The sequence below is a fragment of the Gavia stellata genome, chromosome Z (genome assembly GCF_030936135.1).
Source record: "Gavia stellata isolate bGavSte3 chromosome Z, bGavSte3.hap2, whole genome shotgun sequence".
NCBI classification, from domain to species: Eukaryota; Metazoa; Chordata; class Aves; order Gaviiformes; family Gaviidae; genus Gavia; species Gavia stellata.
The window spans coordinates 35,592,063-35,598,353 of NC_082637.1; positions in this window are offsets into that span (position 1 = coordinate 35,592,063).

The following is a 6,291-nucleotide window of genomic DNA, read 5'->3' on the forward strand; positions in this document are numbered from 1 at the left end:
AACAAAAGAATAAGATCCATGTCATGTCTCTCAGATACCATTTGTTTCTTTAAGTTTCTTTAAGAATGAAACAAAACATGAATAATCAGAAAGAGGCAAATACATAGGTGTCTATAGAGATATGTAGACATTTGTATATAGTTATGAATATGAAACAGGCATAAATCAACGTTTTATGTGCTTTTCATTCCTCAAAGACGTCTGGTGGAGCTGAGCTGCAGTTTGACATTGAAGTGAAGGTTGGAGGTCATTTACTCTTGATTCTACAACTGACCCATGTAGTTGACAGGAAAGGAAAAGGGGAGTTCATGTAATAGAATTTTGAAACAGACTATGTAGAGAGCCCAATAATACAAATACAAGAGGCAAACTATGTTGATTGCTTGAAAAATGTATGCAACGTACACTAAAATAAATAATCAACATGGCAATTAACCTACCAAAATAGTATGAACAAACACTGGTCAACGCATGCTGTAGGACAATGCCACAAGTCTAGAAGGAAAGTAATGTCACCGAAATAGTTAGTGACTTAGTGGAAATCACTTTTGAGAATTTCAGCAGTGCTTTAACACTAAGTACCTCCCTGTTCCTGGGGAAAGAAAAGTTATGTATATGCGAGGGACTGAGGGGGAATCTTTCTGAGAAGTACTCCCATCTTTCACCTATTAGTTACACAAGTTGTGTTTTCAGAGTGTAAGCATGCCACTGAACACAAAACGATCAGAGTCATGGCCATCATTGGAACTGATGCGTTTAGAGATATATCATGTAAATTGACATTTTGTTTTCACATAATGGTGGGAAACAGCTTCTCAGAATGGCCAGGCCATTCAAGTTAGATTGAAAGGTCTGGAGAAGAATATTTACACAAATGGCCTATGGGTCCAAATTAAAAACTGTCTCACTGAGTTGCTCTTTATCTTCCAGAATCTAAACCCAACTCCAATAGCTCTTGTTTTCTTCTTCTTCAGCCTGTAAGAATGAAAAAGAAGAGGTTAGATATACAGCATTATGAGTAGGTCATGCTGAATTCTGAGAAGCACCGTAGCAGAATTAATCTATGATTTCCTACCTATTAAATCCAAGCATCAAACGTCTCTTGCTGCAACAGTCTGAACTCCTGAGTCTGTATGAATGTAATATGTTTGTCACAGGTAACATAAATGCATCATTAGACAATGGTTACAAATTCAGTGATGGAAAAAATCAAGCAATAATAAAAGAAAATCCAAGTTATTATTCATAGCTGTAAATCACCAGGTTTCAAAAATATCATGATGGACTGCTGAAGTCACAGCTGTTTTAAATACATGAAGCTGGGGAAAGCTTGGTTAGTAATTGATAAAGTACTAACAAGAAGGAGAGAAGGAGAGAAAGCTGAAGAATTAAATAACCAAAAGAGAGGGGGGAAAAAAGGAAAAAAAAAAAAAGAGGGGGGAGCTTATTTCCATAGAGCAATTTTTAAGTAAAAATGGCAGTTACTGCCATTTGACTTATTACAGAAGCCTGCCTATAAACATAGCCAGAGATAACAACTTCTAACTTATTTTTGCTGACCCAGTATGTCTGCTGTCATTTCCACCCTGGAGTCATGTATTACCAGCTTGCTTCAAGCAATGTGTTTTCAGCAGTCAGTTCAGACATTCAGTGGATTCAATTCAAGTCCAGCAAAATTTTGCAAGTAAGTAACCATACCTTCAAAAAAAAAAAAAAAAAAAAAAAAAAAAAATCGTTATTCATATGGCTCCCTTAGCCATATGAAAAGACCCTGCAAGGCAAGACACATGCAATTAAAAAATATGAAACAGCTGTTTCTCAGTTGGCCCACGCAAGACAGGTTGTATTCAGGTCTTCTTGCCATCCTGATAAGGCACTCAAACATCCTTTGCTGATGAGGCAAGCATCAGTGAACTGTGGGAGAAGAGCCAGTGCCTGGAGCTACCTTGGCCGGATCCTCAGTGCTGCCAAGCTGCCCTCTGCCACCAGCTCTGTCCACTGGTGACTTAGTGACACCAGGCCATCCTTAGATTAACCTCTCTGCTTTCTTTCCTTAGACTTTACACTTCTCATGTAGGTGTTTTCCCTCTTGGATCCTGGCACACCTGATGATCCTGTTCCAATCACCCTCCCTGTGCCTGTAATCTTATCATCCTTACCTCACTGCAGACTTTCTTTCTGCTTGCCCTCACACCCTCTTAGTGCTGTCACTTCTCTGAGACAGGATTGTGCACGTGGATGGGATCAGAGCTGGGTCCTCATCTACTAGGGATCCCATCTCAACAGCAAGCGTTACTGTGAGCCACGGCTCCTCACCCGGAGCAGGCCCCTATCTGCAGAATGCAGCACACTTTTCTTACAAGTGTCCATGGATGCAAATCCAGACGTTTGCTTCCAGAAATCCTATCTGCAATTTTCTTCGCTAGCTCAGGCGAAGTCAAACACTTGGGAGCAACAGGAGAATCTCTTGGTAAGAGAATACAAAGAGATGGAAACCAGGCTAGACTGCACAATGTTCTTACTGAGACACGAGGATGAACCCAATGCTTAAATTCAGTTTTAGGAACTGCAAAATGAATGCCCCAGAAAAAAGGGAAAAGTTTTTTGCATAAAACAATGTTATTATTTACTTTACCTGGCAACCAAGACTGTACTGTTTTAGAAAGTTCAGATCTGTAGGAACAATACACAGTCAAAATGATTAGAGGTAGGAGTGGCTGTAGTTCTTTCTGCTGACTCATTTGACCTTCTCAGCTTCCTGATTTTCTGTCTGTTTTCTTGTATTTTGTGTTCTGTTCTATAACAAGACTCACAAGACACTTAAATAACCCAAGAGGAGAGAAGAAAATCAATCACCTGCTGAAGTTAAGATTTAAGAGCAACAAACCCAACAAGGCATACTGGTGTAAACCTAGAAGTGTGAAGAGAGTTCAGTGAAGCTAAAGTGCTTCCGTGAATAGGAGACAAATTTCTAGAACCTCGGGAGTTTATTTAGGCATCTTATTACCCTTGAAATTAATGGGACATCAGGCCCTGAAAATTTCTCCATCCCATAATCTATACAAGGAAAGCAGGCTGGACATAGACAGCAATCTAAAACTGGTGTCATGTAGAAAATGGGCCCACCATTCAGTATGACCCCAGGTGGCAGCTGCTATTTTTTGGCAAGTGATCGCTGTGCTGTTTAGTATTAACTGGGAAGACTTGCATAAACACAGATCCAAATCCCACACACCGAAACCGTTAGACTGAGTGCATGTGCAGACTGCCTGTGAAATCAGAGGCACAGTTTCCTTTCTCTACCAGCACTGCTGCTCTGAAATGTAGTTAGAAACAGATAGATGCATTCACAAGGCAACTTTCAGGATGATTTCTCCCTCTAAGAAAATGAGCAGGAAGCATCGATAGTTCCCTTTTCACAAAACTTGCAGAGTCTTATGTGGAAGGCACAGCAAAGCCTTCTTGGACAAAACAAACCCAGAAAATTATTTTTCTTGGGCTGAATTGTCTCTTCCACCCCAGTGGAGATGTCTCATATAAAGCACCTTAAATGACACTGAACAGTTGTGTTGAAGTAGCTCAGTTCCACCTGTACCTTTTCTTCACCAATTTTCTGCAGGCAAATGTATTTTTCTGTGATTCAGAGGAAGGCAGCTTCTTTAGTTTGGGCTCAAGCTAGAAATTTCCAAAGTACTAAAACTGTCAGTTGAGAAAAGGAGAACAGGCTCAGGTGAAAAAGTTGTACTAAATTTTGTGACAATGAGAGACAGAGAATATCCTTTTAAGACCTCTTTTTCAAAAACAGAGTGCAGTAGCTAGGCATTAAATAACAGCTCAATAGGTTTTCATCAATGCAGCAAAATAATTATCTGGGAGAAGTTATATAACCTCCAACAAACAAGGTCAGAGATAAAGATATTTTTATATGTGGTCTGTAAGATCCCTCCTGCGTGAAATAACTTCTTGGATACAAAGACCCGATCATCTTTACAGTGCTGGACACAAACGACCTATTATTTTAGCACCAATTAAGATTACTTCATGCAGAGACTAATAGGGTAATATATTGTACAATCCCATTGGTTACTCTACTTATCTGCAATGGTCATATCCATAATTCCATCATGAACAACCAAACTGCACCTTTATTTCAGGAGCCAATTTAAAAGAGTTACTTTTTGTTCTTTAGTTGAAAGAAAATATCCCAATCTGTTCCACTGACTTGTCTTTTCCCTTTTTCCTGGATGTGTAATTACCACCCTTTTAACAGAAGAGGTACCAGGGCACAGTTAATCAAACCCACTGGTTAAGATCTAGTTAGCAGCCAAAGATCCGGATATGAATAAAGGGCTGAACAACATGCAACAGCAGCTATGAGTTTCAATTATTAACCCATGACAGATACTGCATTAAATAAATAGTTATTGTTCTCAGCAACCATAACCAAGTCACCATTACATGGCAATTGTAAACGCACCTTATCTGAGGACTGCTGCTTACCTGGTTCTACATATTACACCTTCAGGGTGGATATGGGAACAATTCCGGCACAACTTTCTATTTCTTTGGAGTGTCTCCACTTTATTTTCCTCTTGCTGAGATTCTGCAGTTTCTGACACTAGGCAATGGACTTCCCAGGTGAAGTATCGCCTTTCTTAAAACCAGCTGGACAGCTGCAATCAGGTTCAGTGTGGTCAGGATTTATTCTGCGGAGCTTGGGACTTCCCATTCAAGTCTCTGCAGAGCAATAGGCACTGTTGCATATCCCAGAGCTGAAGGACCTAGAACAAGGGGTTTTTTCAGCCTTTCAGAAGGCCTTTGCCAGGTTTGCGGCATCTCTGCAGGCTGCACGGGTAATCCCAGTTTAAGCCTAGGGCTGTGACCTGACAGAAAGAAATGTTGGGCTAACATGTTTCAGCTGCTGTCCTGAGAGTCGTTTCCTACCACCTCCCTCCCAGCCCTGAGGTCCTGACAAACTGGAGCTGCCCCTTGGGCTGACAGTTTGGCCACGCTGATAAAGGGTAACATATGAAAAATTCCCAAATAACAGAAAGATTAGAGGTCCCCCCACCTTTCACATTTGTGTGTTTACTTGAAGCATAAGGCCACAGGATTCAAGCTCGAGAGCAACTACAATGGAATTTTTAGCCTATATCTGTGATCCATTTTCTATGCCAGCCATACCAAAACCAAATCCCACCTCAGTTTGTCAGCAGCTATCCCAAAGTCTGGGACCCCAGATATGACCATCAATTTTTAAATCGTGCTTCTGGTTTCCTTGAATATTTTGACATTTCTCTTGTGATGATATTTTCAAGACCAAATACAAGTTCCCTGGTCAACTTTGTATCAGATCCAGTAAGTTGTTACAAACTTCTATGTTCTCCCACTTGAATGCTTTTATTGAATCACATGGGCTCTGGTATTACAGCTTTTCTAGCCCTATATACTGTTAATTTCCAAGAAATCTCTCAGGGAAACACTATACTGTGATAGTTTCTAAAGCTAAAATAGTTTTGGAGTGTCTTTGGTCACTTTGGCTGAACTAATTTATTTTATTATTATTTATCATCTGTATTCACTAGTGGTCACTGCCATGTGGAAAGGATCTGCTTCTGTCCACACCTTCCTGCACATCAAGCGCAACAAATGGTAAGTTATCCCTTGTCCATGATACGTGTTTTGTTGCTGGTTTTGAGGGGGCAAGGAGAGTGGGGCCTGGGGGCTAAGATCGTCTGTAACCATGCTCATCTTTCTTTTTAACTCCACTCACAGGTCACTGGCCATTTCCAGAATGCCAGTAGTCATTGCGTGGTGCTCTTCCAAGTCTGATGCCTCTGCTCTCAATTCCTCTCTGGACTAGCCATCCCATGAGGTGGGAACCCCATGACACAGAGCATGCTGCTTCTCATCTGTCCTGGTGTGCCTGATCCCGCCCTGCGTAGTCCAGCAGCCCACTGGCTTTTGACCTGCCTTTGCTCTGCTGCACCATGTCATGCAGAACACCACAAGGTGGGATCTCTGCTGACACCAAAAAACAATACTGCTGATGGCAAACGTGCACCAGCTTATGGGCTAGACCAGTTGTGTTTCTCCAATCCAGGCTGTAATGCCTTTTGAACAGAAGCAAGTGGCCCACACATTGTACCTGGAAAGCAGAGGGTATTGCCTGGGGCTTTTCATTCCCCTAAAGCAAAAAGTGTATATAATAGAGATTGTAGGTTTTTGAGCTGCCACAGTGTGTTAGAATGCAACACTTGTATGCAGTAGAGTAAATAATAATTATGTAAT